Source organism: Polypterus senegalus, chromosome 13 (assembly GCF_016835505.1).
Source record: "Polypterus senegalus isolate Bchr_013 chromosome 13, ASM1683550v1, whole genome shotgun sequence".
In the NCBI taxonomy this organism is placed as follows: domain Eukaryota; kingdom Metazoa; phylum Chordata; class Cladistia; order Polypteriformes; family Polypteridae; genus Polypterus; species Polypterus senegalus.
This window is the reverse complement of record NC_053166.1, coordinates 66,911,598-66,926,466: the sequence shown is the minus strand read 5'-3', so window position 1 is coordinate 66,926,466 and position 14,869 is coordinate 66,911,598. Positions and strand designations below refer to the sequence as shown.

Here is a 14,869-nt window from a genome sequence, read left to right as displayed (position 1 = left end):
CAGATTCCAAAGTGACTCTCCTTCTCTCTTTGATCTGGGTGTATTCTGTAGGACTTCAGACTTCCCAATGCCAATCAGGTGGTCCTCTGAAACTGTTTACAATATTGAAGGCATTATTGGAGTATTAGGAGAAAAAAATACAGTATATGTGAGAAGTCTATACAGTTATTTCGATTTGAGAATGTTAGCATGAGACTCAAATCAAAAGGATTAGGGCTGACTCAGCAGCACCATAGCATGTTGCAAATTGTTGCAATGCTGTATGTTTAGTTATTCCGATCACGCCAGAAAGAGACAGTGATCTGGAAAATGCTGAAAGATTCTGTGAGTAAAAACACCAGGATGGTGTTATTCTAAATTTGTATTTATGATATCATTTACATGTCATTTTACTGTTTGGACTGTTTTTCTCTCCTTGTGACGGTGAAATGTTTGACCTCTTTGTCTTGTTCTGTTTGCCACTCTGTTGTCGATAGAAATGATGTTCTAGAGCCAAGAGCAGTAGTGGTCATGAGCATTGTGACGTGTGACTTGATTAGGCTTACCTTTATAAAATTGTTGCCTTGTTTACCTTACATCCATGTGTTGGATCGAAGATAACAATCAGAGAAAAGACATATATTACTGAGAAAATACTTTGACTTTGTATACGATGTTGGCAATTGCTTTTTCCAAATTTCATTTTGTTCATTTTTTGATGCCTGCCTTTTTGTCTCTCCAATTCAATCTGTGTTTATTTCAATGTCCATCTAATTAAACAGCTTTTTGGCTCTACCTTTTCCATCAGTCCTAACACAGGACATGGAAGGCACAAAAACAGGATTGAAAACAGAGGAGACAGAAGTCAGGAGGGAATCAGCGATCCACAATCCTTAAACCAGCTTTACCAAAAATGTCCATAGATTATCTGTTCTTTTGTTCCTAACTCGCACTAATATAGCTTTTGTTTTTTTTTTCTTTTAAGTAAAACCACGCCATTGACTTAAATAAGATGACACAATCTCGTTTTACATGGTGATGACACTTAGACTATATCACTACCAACAACCGTTGATGCTAAATATATTATAGCCGGGGGTCTTCAAACAAAAACTGCAAAACAATGGCGACTATGGCAAACACCCTTTTAAGATTTTCCCCATTGTGACATCAAAATATTTTTTTTTTGTTCTTCATTTCACCTTATACAATTTCTCGTATTAGGAATTTGTTAGTTTTCGCATACCCGTTGGGGTCAGAGCACAGGGTCAGCCATTGTACAGCACCCCTGGAGCAATTGCAGGTTAAGGGTCTTGATCAAAGGCTCTCTGGTGGCAGTGACAGGGATTCGAACCAGCAACCTTCAGGATACCAGTGCAGATCCTTAGCCTCGGAGCCACCACTATTTTTAAATTTGATGAAATGACAAACAATAATAAAAATACATTACAGGAATGAGCCATATTCATTTAACAGAGGAGTCCAAACTCAGATTCACAGCTGTCAATAAGTATATTTCTTTATAATTTTTTTTTGGTTTTAATGCATTTTTCTTTATTATTGTTTGAATTTATGATGATGTTTTGAAATATTTAGATTCTAAATATATTGTTATTTTAAGGATTTACAGTGATTTTAAAGCTGCTGATTTTGTTGTTTTTTTTTTTGCCCTATTTGTATTTATTGCAACGCCATTTTGGGTGCTATTTTTTTAAGCATGTACTGGGAATGACCATGTGACCACAATTGTCACAGTGCATGACATCATTATAATACCTATGGGTATAAATATGGTGGCGATCACCGTGTCCAGTATCCCTTGATGGATATTGTGATCAAAAAAAAAAATTCTGCTTTAAGCTTTAAAGAGAAAGTTTGAGGATTTGTCTCTGGCATCAATCTCTTGTCTATAATCTTAAATTTGTTTTTGCACCATTTCACTGAGATGCTTTGGTATTATCTTGATCGTCTGGATATTGACATTTATGTGTCCCAGACTGAGCATTTCCTGTTTATTTTTCCCTAATGCTCACAATAATAATAACTTACTCTGCCATCTGCATTTGTTGAATCAAACCCAAGTGTATGTCCAGTGGTCAACAAGCTGACAGTCATCAGAGTAAAGTTAAATGCACATAAGCATTTATTTGTAATAATCAAGGCAGTTGGTCATTATCTGATCTACAGAACACTAACTTTCTTGCAGATAGTAACAACTTTTGCTTCAGTTTCACATATTCCTGTCCCAATTGTTTGCCTCTCACCCTTTCTAATTCTCTGTGTCTGTCTGTGACATGCAACACTTCTTTAAGTGTCTGTCTTCTCTCCAGTGCAGCCGATCTCAAGTCACTGTGCAGGTCTCTCTTCTAAACTCACTTTTGATGTCAGTCCGGAGAGCTCACGTCTGGTTAAACCAGTCTTTTACCTCAATGCCATTAGTGATGCACGCATCAGGGCTGACAGGCTGCCTGCTGTTAATCAAAGTTCTTGTCTTGATAACTGGTTAAAATCTGGGACTTAGAAACACAAATCCAACAAAACTGGATTTCAGTCTTAGCATTTTTCACATACTGTATATGCCTTTTGTAAAATTCAATTTGGGAAATGTCATGTAGACTTACACTAACAAGTGACTATTAGTCTCAAGTGTGTAGATTTGACTTGAGCAAAGTGATCCTTGGTCCAACGCACCTTAAGTACCACTGATCCACGGAAATTCATGAATCTCCAGTTAATCTGTATCCTACCCGCATCACGCCAGATGTGCCTTTTGCTGTATTTTCAGCTACAGTGGTGTAGATGAAATTCACTAAACTGGTGTGTCTGCTTTCAAATTAAATATTATCCTCGAGCAGAGGTACAAATGAGCATGGCAGATGGAGAACTTCGGTGACAGAGCCATTTGTGAGAAATTCTTAAATGAAAACAGTGCCTTTGCAAGCGCGCTGTCATGATACAGAAGAAGCCCCTAATTTTATTGTTCAGTGTCATTACACACCGTAAATGGTCATTAAATCTCTTAAACTAAACGTGTTTTGACATTGGCTGCAGATCAACGACTGTTTCATGAGCCTCATCTGTTACAAGGAGTTCTTACTATGAAACTCCAGTTAGTCCCTAACATTTATGATAACCCATTTAATGCTAAAAACTATTTTATTACACTAATATTAACTTTTAAATATGCAACATGTTAATTTTTTGGTAGTTTTCTATAGGTGATTGTTCATTATTAGACTAAAACAGCTTATATGTGTATGATCAAAGCACTATTCTTACTTGATGAGTTGACATACATTTGTTTCTTGTATTAATGATTTATATTTTATCTGCCATTTCTCTACCTTCTCCTTGTCTAAGACTGGGCTATTTCTAGGGAATAAAATAGGGTTGGGTCTCATTACTGCTGATATTTGTAATGCTGCTTACTAAATCAGACGTGACTTTGAACTCTGATTAGTAAAATGAAGACTATTGTGTTCACAGAAGTATTATTCTTAAAATATATTGCACGTTTTAATATGCCCAGGAAGTGGCAAGCAGGTGAATGAATGTGTTACTTTTAAGATTTTCTCTTTTACTCTTGGCATTGTTCATTCTTATTTGTTAATTAATTTTATACTCGTTTAAATTATTGAACATTAGAATGGAATTATGTTATCTCATTCTAAGCAAATAACACAGCTTAGGCTGAATGGCGGCACAGTGATATTAACGCTAAAGCCTCACAGCTTCCACGAGCTGGGTTCAGTTCTCAGCCTAGACACGGTGAGCAACTCCATGTGAATTCTCCGTCCTTCCCTGTGTCCCATAAATGTGCACATTGGCCTGCTGGGAGTAACTGCGGGTGTCTTCATGACTGTGCCCTGTTATACAGAGTGCTACCTAATGCTGCTTACATAGGCTCCAGCTCCCTGCAACACTTCAATGGGAAACAGGTAGGTTGTATGGAAATATTGTTGGAAAGTACACCAAGGTACAGATGGTGTCCTGAAGTGATTTTAAGAGAACACTGTTCAATGTGTGCCTTTTTCTTGGTAAACATAAATGTCTCAAACATGCATAATTCAACTGAGTGCCCTGGGAGTTGGAGACCATCTTGGCAACATCAGACATAAGGCAGGAATCAGCTCTGGATAGGGTGCAGTCTGTAGCAAGGCTCATTCACACACATGAGGTCAAATTGGAAGCACCAATCACTTTTTACTCTACCTCACACTAAAAAAAACATTTGCGCTATAGCTCTCTATGTAAGTAATGCTCTCTTATCCATGTTTTGGGACTCTTTTCCTCTCACTTTGATCCGGTCCTTTGTCTCCAACTCTATTTCTAAGATTTTGTTTTCCAGTTATTCTTTTCATTCTTATATTTTCCTGCTCCTGGCTCTATCTGTGTTATTTCTTTTACTTATATAGCTGGACTCCTCTTATAAGGCACTAGTGGAGCAAAAAAATAGCTTTAACCTCCTGGTGGACACCTCTCAATTCTCTTCTAACCAACTTCTGGAAAATCTTTATTTTACAATTATGTCCTTTTGGAACTCTGCGTTCTTGGTAAGTGGGTTATGCAGTGTCACTAATGATGAGTGGTCAGCTAAGGATGGACTGGGTGGCTTTAGTCTGGTGACTTTTACATAATGTTGCTGTTGGGGTCTTTGCATGGCTATGTCCTCTTAGAGCTATTAAGACATATCTCCTCTTTTATCATTCATAAAACAACCCTCAATTTAACCTGCACACTTTTGGGCATATGGGAGGATATACTAAGTGGAGAGTCCACCCAGACACAGGGGGCTTATGCCAACAGCTATTTGCAGGTTTCAACCCCAGGACGCTGGATCTGTGAGGCAACATAGCTAAATGCTGTGCCACCCTCTTTTCTTGGTAGCTCTTTTTACTTGACAAAACAGAATTTTTTGTTTTTTAAAATATTTCAACACTGAAAACACATTTTCAGCAATGAAGGAGTTTATAAATCTGCACACAATGTGTGGATATAAAAACAACTGCCAAGCAGTATTTGGAGTGTAGAATATGACTTTTGTTTATTATCCTTAATATAGTCTGAATGAGTATTAAAATGAGACAGTGAAAAGAATATTAACACTGTATATTTTAGACTTCAACCAAATTGTAACATTTTCTATGAGACTACTATTTTCTTAAATTATTACTGGAATATAATGTACATATTTAAACAAAAACAGCAGGATTGTATAGTACAGGTACATTCTATTTTTAAAGTACATGAAGAATGAAAAAAGATTGCATTATTTTTACCCTGAATTTGGAAATTAAGGGTCTTCTATGAACACACAGTATCTTTGGGTGTGTGTCATTGCGCTGCTGCATCTTAACATAATTTCATAAAATGTTTGCCTCATTTGCTGTTCTTTTGGTTTTGATACAATTATAAGTTAATACAATATCTTTGCAATTAAACTGGCTTATGATGTTTATGTTTCTGTGATGGTTTTGTTTAACTTACGCCATATTACACCATGCATGTGCGTCTGAGAACACCTTCTGGGCTCATCAGAGATATGCAGTACCACTCTGGGGATGAGGAGGGGTGCTGTCACTAACATTATCATCTCCTTCTTCCTCCTTAGCTCTGAGAGAGCTCTGTGCTCAGTTAGGGCACTCCTCAGACTCCTCGGTTTTTGACAATTTTAGACCAATTTCTAACCTGCCTTTCTTAAATAAAATTCTAGAAAAGGCAGCTAAATGACCACCTCAATAACAATGCTATTCTTGATAAGTTTCAGTCAGGTTTCAGAACAAATCACAGTACAGAAACTGACTAGTAAATGACTTGCGGGTAAATGCAGACAGAGGCCGTTTATCTGTTCTCATCCTCTTAGATCTGAGTGCAGCATTTGATACCATTAATCACAATATTCATAGAAATCGCCTTAGTCAGTAGGTGGGCCTCTCTGGATGTGTCTTAAATTGGCTTGAATCCTACCTAAGAGGTAGAAAATTCTTTGTTAGTTGTGGTAATTATACTTCGAAAACACGTCATTCTGTATGGTGTTCCACAAGGCTCTATCCTGGGTCCGCTGCTCTTTTTGATCTAAGGTCAGATAATCTCAAGGCATACCATGAGCTTCCACAGCTATGCTGATGACACACAACTGTATTTATCAATGGCGCCTGATGACCCCGACTCTCTTGGTTCACTGATCCAAAGTCTAACAGTGGATGTGTAGAACTTTTCTCAAACCAAATAAGGAGAAATCCGGAAATCTTAGTGATTAGCAAAAATGTATATAGTGTGACTATTAGAAATAAACTTGATCCATAAGGCTTAAAAGTCAAGGAGGTAAAGAATTTAGGGTCAATTATTGACTCTGACCTAATTTTTAAAAGAAATATAAATCAAATTACTAGGATAGCATTTTTTCACTTAAGGAATACAGCAAAAGTTAGATCCCTTATAACTTTACAAGATACTGAAAAATTAGTTCACTCTTTTGTTTTTAACCGGCTAGGTTACTGCAATGCACTCCTCTCAGGACTAACAAAAAAGATATCAATCGGTTGCAAGAAGTACAGAATGCATCTGCCAGAATCTTAACTAGGAAAAGAAAACCTGAGCACATTTCTTCAGTTTTGATGTCATTACATTGGTTACCCATACCATTCAGAATTGCCTTTTAAATACTGCTTATGGTTTACAAAGCTTAAAATAATCTCGCTCCATCTTATATTTTGGATTTCCTGTCACCTTACACTACCAGTTGTAACCTTCGATCTTTGAATAAGTGTTTGCTTCTAATTTCAACAGCTAAACTTAAAAGAAGTGCTGAGGCAGCCTTCTGCTGTTATGCACCTAAAATCTGTAATAGTTTACCGATAGAAATTCGTCAGGCTGATACGGTAGGGGCTGGACGGTCTCTTAGCCTTGAAGCCCCTGCAGATTTTGTATTTTTTCTCTCCAGCCCATTTGGAGTTTTTTTTTGTTTTTGCTTTTTCTGTCCTCTTGGCCATCTGACCTAACTTTATTCTTTGTTGCTTATATTGATGCCTAATCATATTTTTGTTTCATATAAATGTTTCTTTTTTCATCTTGTAAAGAACTTTGAGATACGCCATTTGTATGAAAATGTGCTATATAAATAAATGTTACTGTTGTTTGGTAGGAGCCAGACCAGACGACGAACCTTCTCCAAAGCCAGACCCACTCATCTCAGCAGCAGTTATGAATTAATTGAAAGCTATGGCTTGTGTTTCATTATTTGATGCCACTGTGCAATATTTTGGTTTTCAGTCTTTTTTCTTTGAATTAAACTGTACAGCCTGGCTTATGTCCCAACTGTTTTTTGGACCTGATCTTTATTCCCACCTGACCACACTCATAATTAACACTGTACATAAATCAATACTAAAGCATTGGGGATTTCTGCACTATTATGAAATAATCTGACTGCAACAAATTAGAAAGAATGTTAAAAAGTGAAATGTCACTAATGAACTACATGCCTAAAAATTCCTCTTACCTGCTGTTTCAAAACTGAATTTGAACGACTTTAATCCTTAAATACAAAACCCTCCTTCTAAAAGCTTTATTCCAGGGATCAAAAGGCTGAAGAATCTGGTGTTAAGAATTCATTAAAAAAAGCATGTTTAATTTTATGATTAAGTAACATCTTAATGAATGAGACAGGGTAGGATTTTTTCCATGTATACAGATCACATGGTTGTTTACAAAAATGCTGCAAATGAAACATGAAAGGGCCTGTTACAATTGTTCAGAAATCAACGTGAGTTTGTTAAAGATAAGAATTACAATACAGTTTACCCACAATTCCACCAGTTCCTTTTTACTTTTCTGAGAAGTCAAAAGCTGCTATTTTTTCCTATTATCTTTAATCAGTTGATATAATTGTACTAAGTGTTCACAAACTTTTAATAGTTTTAGGTTATAAGGTGCCATGGCACCTGACCTGACAGTTATTTTCCATCTTAACCTGTTGCTGACACATTCTTTATCACACGTAATCCCTGTGAACTTCAAACTATGCATCACTCATCTTGGTAATTTTATCCCTTCTGCTTGTGAGCACTTAAATTTATCAGGTTTGCCAGGCATGATAAAGTCTTACAGCCTTTGTTTAGTCAATCAAGTGACATGTTAGATTGCACAGTGCATGGCTTCCACCCTCGGGAAATCACTTTGATTGCCAGTGTAACATGTTTAAAAAAATTGCCTCTGAAGTGTTTCACAATAGTATGCACTGTGGAAAATGTAATACATAAAGTCTGTTTGCTTGAAACATTGACATTACTTTGTGCATAGACTTAAAGTGTCAACTTTTGACAAGTTAATGCACATGAAAATGTTGGTGCTGAAAATTGATGGATAGCCACATACACCTTAATTAATAACAACAAGTGGAACATGTACTAGTATTAGTCACAGTATTGCTATTGCTATGTGTACAGTGTACATTGAAATTCCTACTTCACGTCCAATCAGAATTCAACACATTACCACTCTCTGGGATCATGACAACAAATGTATCATATAATTCACTAAAGATGACATGACACAGATATGCAATCCAATCCCTCAGAGTAATCTGATTCGTCAGGTTGGCTTTGGTGTGATTGGTCAGTTTGGCATTGGTGACATGACGAAACAAGAAGTGCGAGTGTGAGATGCACAAGGAGGAGTAAAGGTGTATGAGGCATGCTGACAAAGTCGCCATCAAAGACAGCAAGTAGTGAGAAGTCAAGCAAAATGACACATTTTACTGGCTAACTAAAGAGATTGCAATATGCAAGCTTTCGAGGCAACTCAGGCCCCTTCTTCAGGCAAGATGCAATTACTTGTAATTTTATAAATTTTGTCATTAAATGGACTAAGGCATTAAAGGCCTTTCCCAGAGACATCTGTGCTTAAGGCAGGATAGGATGGCCTAATTCTTGAATGAAACACCAATTTGCAATTACTGGACATACACATTTAGCCAATTTAAAATAATCTCATCTTGACAACAGGGTTAGAAACATACCACACTGGTTAAGTAAACATAATGATTTTAAAAATATACATTAACATATTTATACATACGTGCACAGTCCAATGCACATATTCAAACACACTCACCTTTCTATTCTCGGCATCCTGTTCTATTATTACATTGAAAATCACCTCTGGATGGGACGCTTAAATATTTTAGGCCCACTCTTAGAATTGAGTCAATGGCTGGGCCTTGGATCTTTGAAGAGATAACAGCGTGATCAGAAAATATTACAAGTGACAGATCATAAATGTCAAAAATAATAACATAATTGACTTGACTTTTTTCCCTACTTCCAAAACATAATATTCTAATTATTAGAATTGGCTCTGCAATTTCTGAAAGATCAAGTGATTGATATCAAGATATTAACTTGTTGAAAAAAAAAATGATCAAAACAAGACCTTAAGGATTATTGTACTTTACCAGAAAGGATGACATAAAACTGATGGCTCTGGAGTAAAAAGAAGTAACAGATTGAAGTGGATTTAGCGCCATCTAATGTTATCAGCTATATAAGCAAAACTTCTTAGCCATATAACTAAAACATGGTTTCCATAGATATCTGAAATAAACATAAATACAAGATGACCACTAATTAACATAATTGTAAATGTCACAAGAAAATGAAAAGCCAAGAAAGAGCTATTGAGTTAAAAAAATATTTAATTTTGTTATTGTGGCATAAATTTAACACTGAAAAAATATATTGCATAGTGTTAAGTTTTAAATATTTTATTAACAAATGCATAGAGTCTGACACAATAATATTGGAGCAAAGGCATCAATGACATTGTGTTCTATTTGCATAGTATTAATAATAGCTGCCCTTCGTAACTTGTTCCACATTTGATTAGATAAAACATCCAAATGAAGTTTACTTCCCTTAAAAAATTCAAAATAACAATACACTGTGTACCACTGGCTTTCAAAGTCATAAAATCAAAAAGCAAAGCAGTGAAACTATAAAAATTAACATGCTATTATTATTGCCAAAAACAGGCTCAAAAATACTTTGATTTCTGTATTTCAATAATTGCGCACAAAAATACAAATAGTTGCTTTTGTGTAAATTTTTCCTTTAGATGATAAAATTGTACAAAACAAAAATATACAATGTAGTATGTCTGAAATCAGAGGCTCTTTTAGTTTGTTAACCCCCTTAATAAGCAAACATATACCTGTGAACTTAAATTTCCCAAAAATACCTGTTACCAGACAAAGACCCTCACAACGTAGGACACTTCATTATAAAAAATAAAACTATAGTCTGAAAGTGCATTTGTGCATTTGAGTACATGCCACGGTGCTGCATCTACAACATAAGTGCGCTGTGTTCTTACCTTCTGTCAGTTGCTGATGTCATTTAATCTTCTGGTATGCCATCCAGTAAAATTAATGTACATGCATGCCACAAATGGGCGGCAGAGTAGTTAGGGCTACTGCCTCATGGATTCAGCATTTCTGGGATGCAATCTTAGGCCTAGTCACTGTCTGCATGCAGGGGCTTTGCACGTTTTCCAGTGTATGTGTTGAAACTTCCCTTGCTACTCCCCCACATCCCAAAAATGTGTATGTTAGGTTAATCAGCAATTCAAGATTGTTATTTGTGCGGGTGAGCGTGAGTGGGCTCTGTGGTACAGATGCACTCTATCTAGGGGTGTCCCCTGCCTTACTACTCGATTCTGCTGGGATTGATTGGCTCTGGCTTCCCTGACCCTCACTAGGATTAAACAGGTGTAAGGATTTTATTTTGAATGTATGTTATAAGCAAACTGGAAAATTTCAGGCTAAAAGGAAAGGAACTAGGCAGGAAATTTTTAGGCTCTTTGCAATAAAACTATGTAGCTTCAGTGTTACACAAAAATACACAAGTCATATGCAATTAGGGTAAGAAGTGTAAATTTCAAATAAAGACAACAAATTTTCTTAGACTTATTAAACAGAAGGGTGGCTGTCATCTAGATGGGTTTTCTGTAGCAAACTAGTTGAAACATGAATGAGAAGGAAGGCCCACTGTCATTTATGTCCATAGGTTGTTATCGTCTGTCATGATGAATTCACACATCACATGCTGTTGCTAAGTTTATGGCACACATTAACAAATGTAATGAACGTGTAACTAGGCTCACATTGGAAGACGTGAGAATAGAAGCGGATATATATGACATTTTTGATTTTAGGCAAAAGACAATATGGTTTAATGAGGACAAAATGGGACAATGGAGCTAAGACAAAATGAGAATTTAAAATAAAAACAGAAAAATTAAAGATAAATCTGTAATTATCCATCCTGCTATATTCTAACTACAGGGTCACAGGAGCCATTCCCAGCCAACACAGGGCACAAGGCAGGAAACAAACCCTGGGCACAAGGCAGGAAACAAACCCTGGGCAGGACACACACACTATAGCGACAATTTAGAATCACCAATGCACCTAACCTGCATGTCTTTGGACTGTTGGAGGAAACCCACGCAGATGCGGGGAGAACATGCAAACTACACACAGGGAGGACCTGGGAAGCGAACCTGGGTCTCCTAACTGTGGGGCAGCAGCACTACCACTGTGCCAACATGCCGCCAATCTGTAATTAATAATGATCAAATAATCTTTAGATACTTTTCTATGTCATCACTGATCCACAGGTCATAGAGATCAAGACAAAATGCATTAAGGACAAATACTATATCCTAAGGCCACCTGTGGAAAATAAGCAAATTAAACCTTTAAATCGTAGCAGCACAGAAGTATTGTTGTATGGATAGTAATGGCAAATGACTGTAATGCTAGGAGACAGGCTGACCTAACTGATTTTTAGGCAGCACATTTTAACTGATGAACTATTAAGATCAGGAGTGAGCAACGTCAGTTCTGAAGGGCCGCAGTGGCTGCAGGTGTTTGTTTCAACCCAGTTACTTAATTAAAAAAAAAAAAAAGTCCTTGCCAATAACAGATTTTTTTTAACTTCATTGCTTGTTATTTTTTTTTAACTCAGCAATATTTTAATTTCTAAGGATATCATCCAAATAACTGGAACCATAAAATGGATGAGTAATTCTCAATCCTTCACTTTTTTCTCTTCTTTTTTCTTTCTAAATATTTTATTAAACCAGGGCTGAAAATAGCAATTGCGTCTGTTTAAGGCAAAAATGAACAATTAAGGGTTCACAATCATGACAAGCAAAATCACTAAAATCAATTGAAAAATGTCACTTGAGCAATATGTGCTTTATCACCAATAATTTAATTCTCATTATGCAACTGAAACCTGCAGCCACTTTAAACCACAAGGAAAGTACAGATGTGACTCTAGAACTACTTAAGGTATGTTCACATTTTGTAGCACCACATGTTGCACAAACCAACATCAGGCAGGAGTTTGTCACCTTTATCACTGTTCAACTAAAAGGTACAGTATGTGGCCGAGTCTAAAATTGCCCATGAAAGATGTAGATATTCTTAATCCCAGGGCAGAGTGGAGAACAGTATGCTGAAAACATGTTAACGGCTTCAATAGACGATAACAAAAAGCATAGATAGGACATGAAATGATACTTTGTTTAGTGGCAGATAATTTGTTCAAAGCAACAAATCATAGATGGAAGTCCTAATGAAGCACTTTCTGAAATGGAACCAGAGTTGGAAACACTATTAATTCAACATATATTTCTACTGAAGTAAAGAGAAAAACTTAAAGGAACAACAATATTCTCTTTTCAAAAATTAGAAAATTGAGTGGAAAACTGAGAATTTCATGTTTCTCAAGCAATACAAGAAAATCGTGCCACTTGCGGTCAGTTTATTACAGAGACATCATTGAACCAACAGAAGTGTTAGTTTGTGGCTGTTGTAAAAGAATGAAGTAAACCTTAGGTGAATAGCATAGTAAACACTAAAGAGATTGGAAAAGAGAATTATGCAAAGCAGCAAAATCACAAATTCTGCTGGAAGTGCCCAGAAATAGACCTGTTGACCTTTAGACAATCCAAATGCAGTATATGACAGAAATGCTGTATATACATGCGTTTAAGTTCTCCCGCGGATAAGTTGGGACTTGATTTTACCGTATAATTTCCAGTATTTTATAATGTCAGTCGTATGAGGAAAGTCGAATGAGGAAAACTCATTCTATTGGTCCAAGAGATTATGATATGCTAACGCCCACCTGAGAGAGTAATAATGGAGCACACTGCCTTTTTTTTCTCTGTATTGTGCCTACGTGACCACACGGTAATACCTGCACTATTCCGAAACGGTGTTTGCACTGTTTTGTGTTTTTTGTATCTCAAATCCTCATACATCTTTATCTTAAGAGCATCCCTTATCTACGAGGGAGCGTTCAATCAGAAGAAAATATGAAGCTGGTTTTAAATTAAAAGTTGTTGAAGTGGCGAAAGAAGTTGGTAACTGCGCTGCTGCAACAAAATTCGATGTGTCTGAGAAACTGGTGCGAGATTGGAGGAGGCAAGAAGATGTAAAAAAAAAAAATTAAGTGTCACATTTTTGAGCGGGCATTTAGCTGGGGTCTGATTTTATGATCGATTTCTTATACACGAGTATATACAGTACTTGACTACCAAAATAAGGTATGCCAACTAGGAACAGACAGAGGATTTATTAAATAATAGTTTACTAGATAAGAAGGGCAGATCAATCCGTTGATATCCCAGGCAAATATGTTGAGGGCCAAAGACTCCCCAGATGTATGTCTGTCATATATAAAGCCGAGATAAACAAACAGCTATACATCTATAAAGAAGTAAAAAGCTGAACGCATCAAAAACTGTGGTGACAGAAAAACGTGTAAAAAAATAAATTTATCTTAAAGCTGACAGTGCAGTATGCCTTCTAAGAAAGCTGTAGTGTAAGGGATTAACTAATAAAAATATAAAGGAATTATATTTATCTATTTAATACTTTAATAATGTACTATATTAACACATAATTCCAATACCTTTAAGCTTTGTGTGTGTTAAGCTTTATATGATTTAGTTTTAAAACTGATGCTACGTGGGCTCTTTGCAAAAAGTCTAAAAATTACTTGGCTTTTTTGAGAAATTATTCTTCTTTCCATTCCAGCTAGCTTGGCTCACTACAAAATGCCAACTGCAATGAGACAGATTTCTAATTCACCTATGGCAAATATTATATACGTAATATTACATACACATACCCACAAAAAAATATTTCGTTTTTCTGTAGTTTTTGCAGTATCTATTGTAATTAATAAGTACAACAAATGTTGCTTTAATAACAAGTCATGCTGGGAAATCACATTATTTAGTATTTGTGGTAAGAGATTAAAAGAACATCATGAACATCTTTAATGTTATTGTTAATGCCAAACAATTTGGGGCTTACTTGAGGTATCGAGAGGCTTTTCTGCCTTATTTATATATTTCACAAATTCCAGTGCTACTGGATAATATGTATTACTCTGTTTCAGAATAATAAACCCAGAAATACAGTATGAAACTAACACTTTTACAGTGATTTTGAGGTGTTAACCATAACCTTTGAAGATTCCAACTTGAGTAATTGGGAGTAGGTAACTACGCAAGTAGAGGAGAACACTTTTTGCTAGAGAGGTGGCAGTTGGCTGTAGCATCTCCATTGATCAACCTATACAGGAGTTCTTCCTTTTCACAGTGAAGCTTCTGCTTTGACAGGGACTCCTTTTCTAAAGTCTGCTGCAGCAAGTGGTGCTCCTGTGTCAGTTTTCTGGAATCAAATAAAATTACATTAGTTGAAAACAGAGCAAAGAATGTTTAACAAGTGTTACCTTAAACCACACGTAACGCTAGGTTTAATCAACGTACTTTATGCACTCCTACATACAACTGAAACAAATCATGCATG

At 36.2% G+C, this 14,869-nt stretch overlaps 1 protein-coding gene across 1 annotated transcript in view; it reads left to right on the top strand.

Annotated features, from left to right (window-relative positions):
• LOC120542286 (cationic amino acid transporter 2-like) overlaps positions 1–14,869 on the top strand; it is a 101,370-nt gene that overhangs the window by 65,905 nt on the left and 20,596 nt on the right. The window lies entirely within an intron of this gene.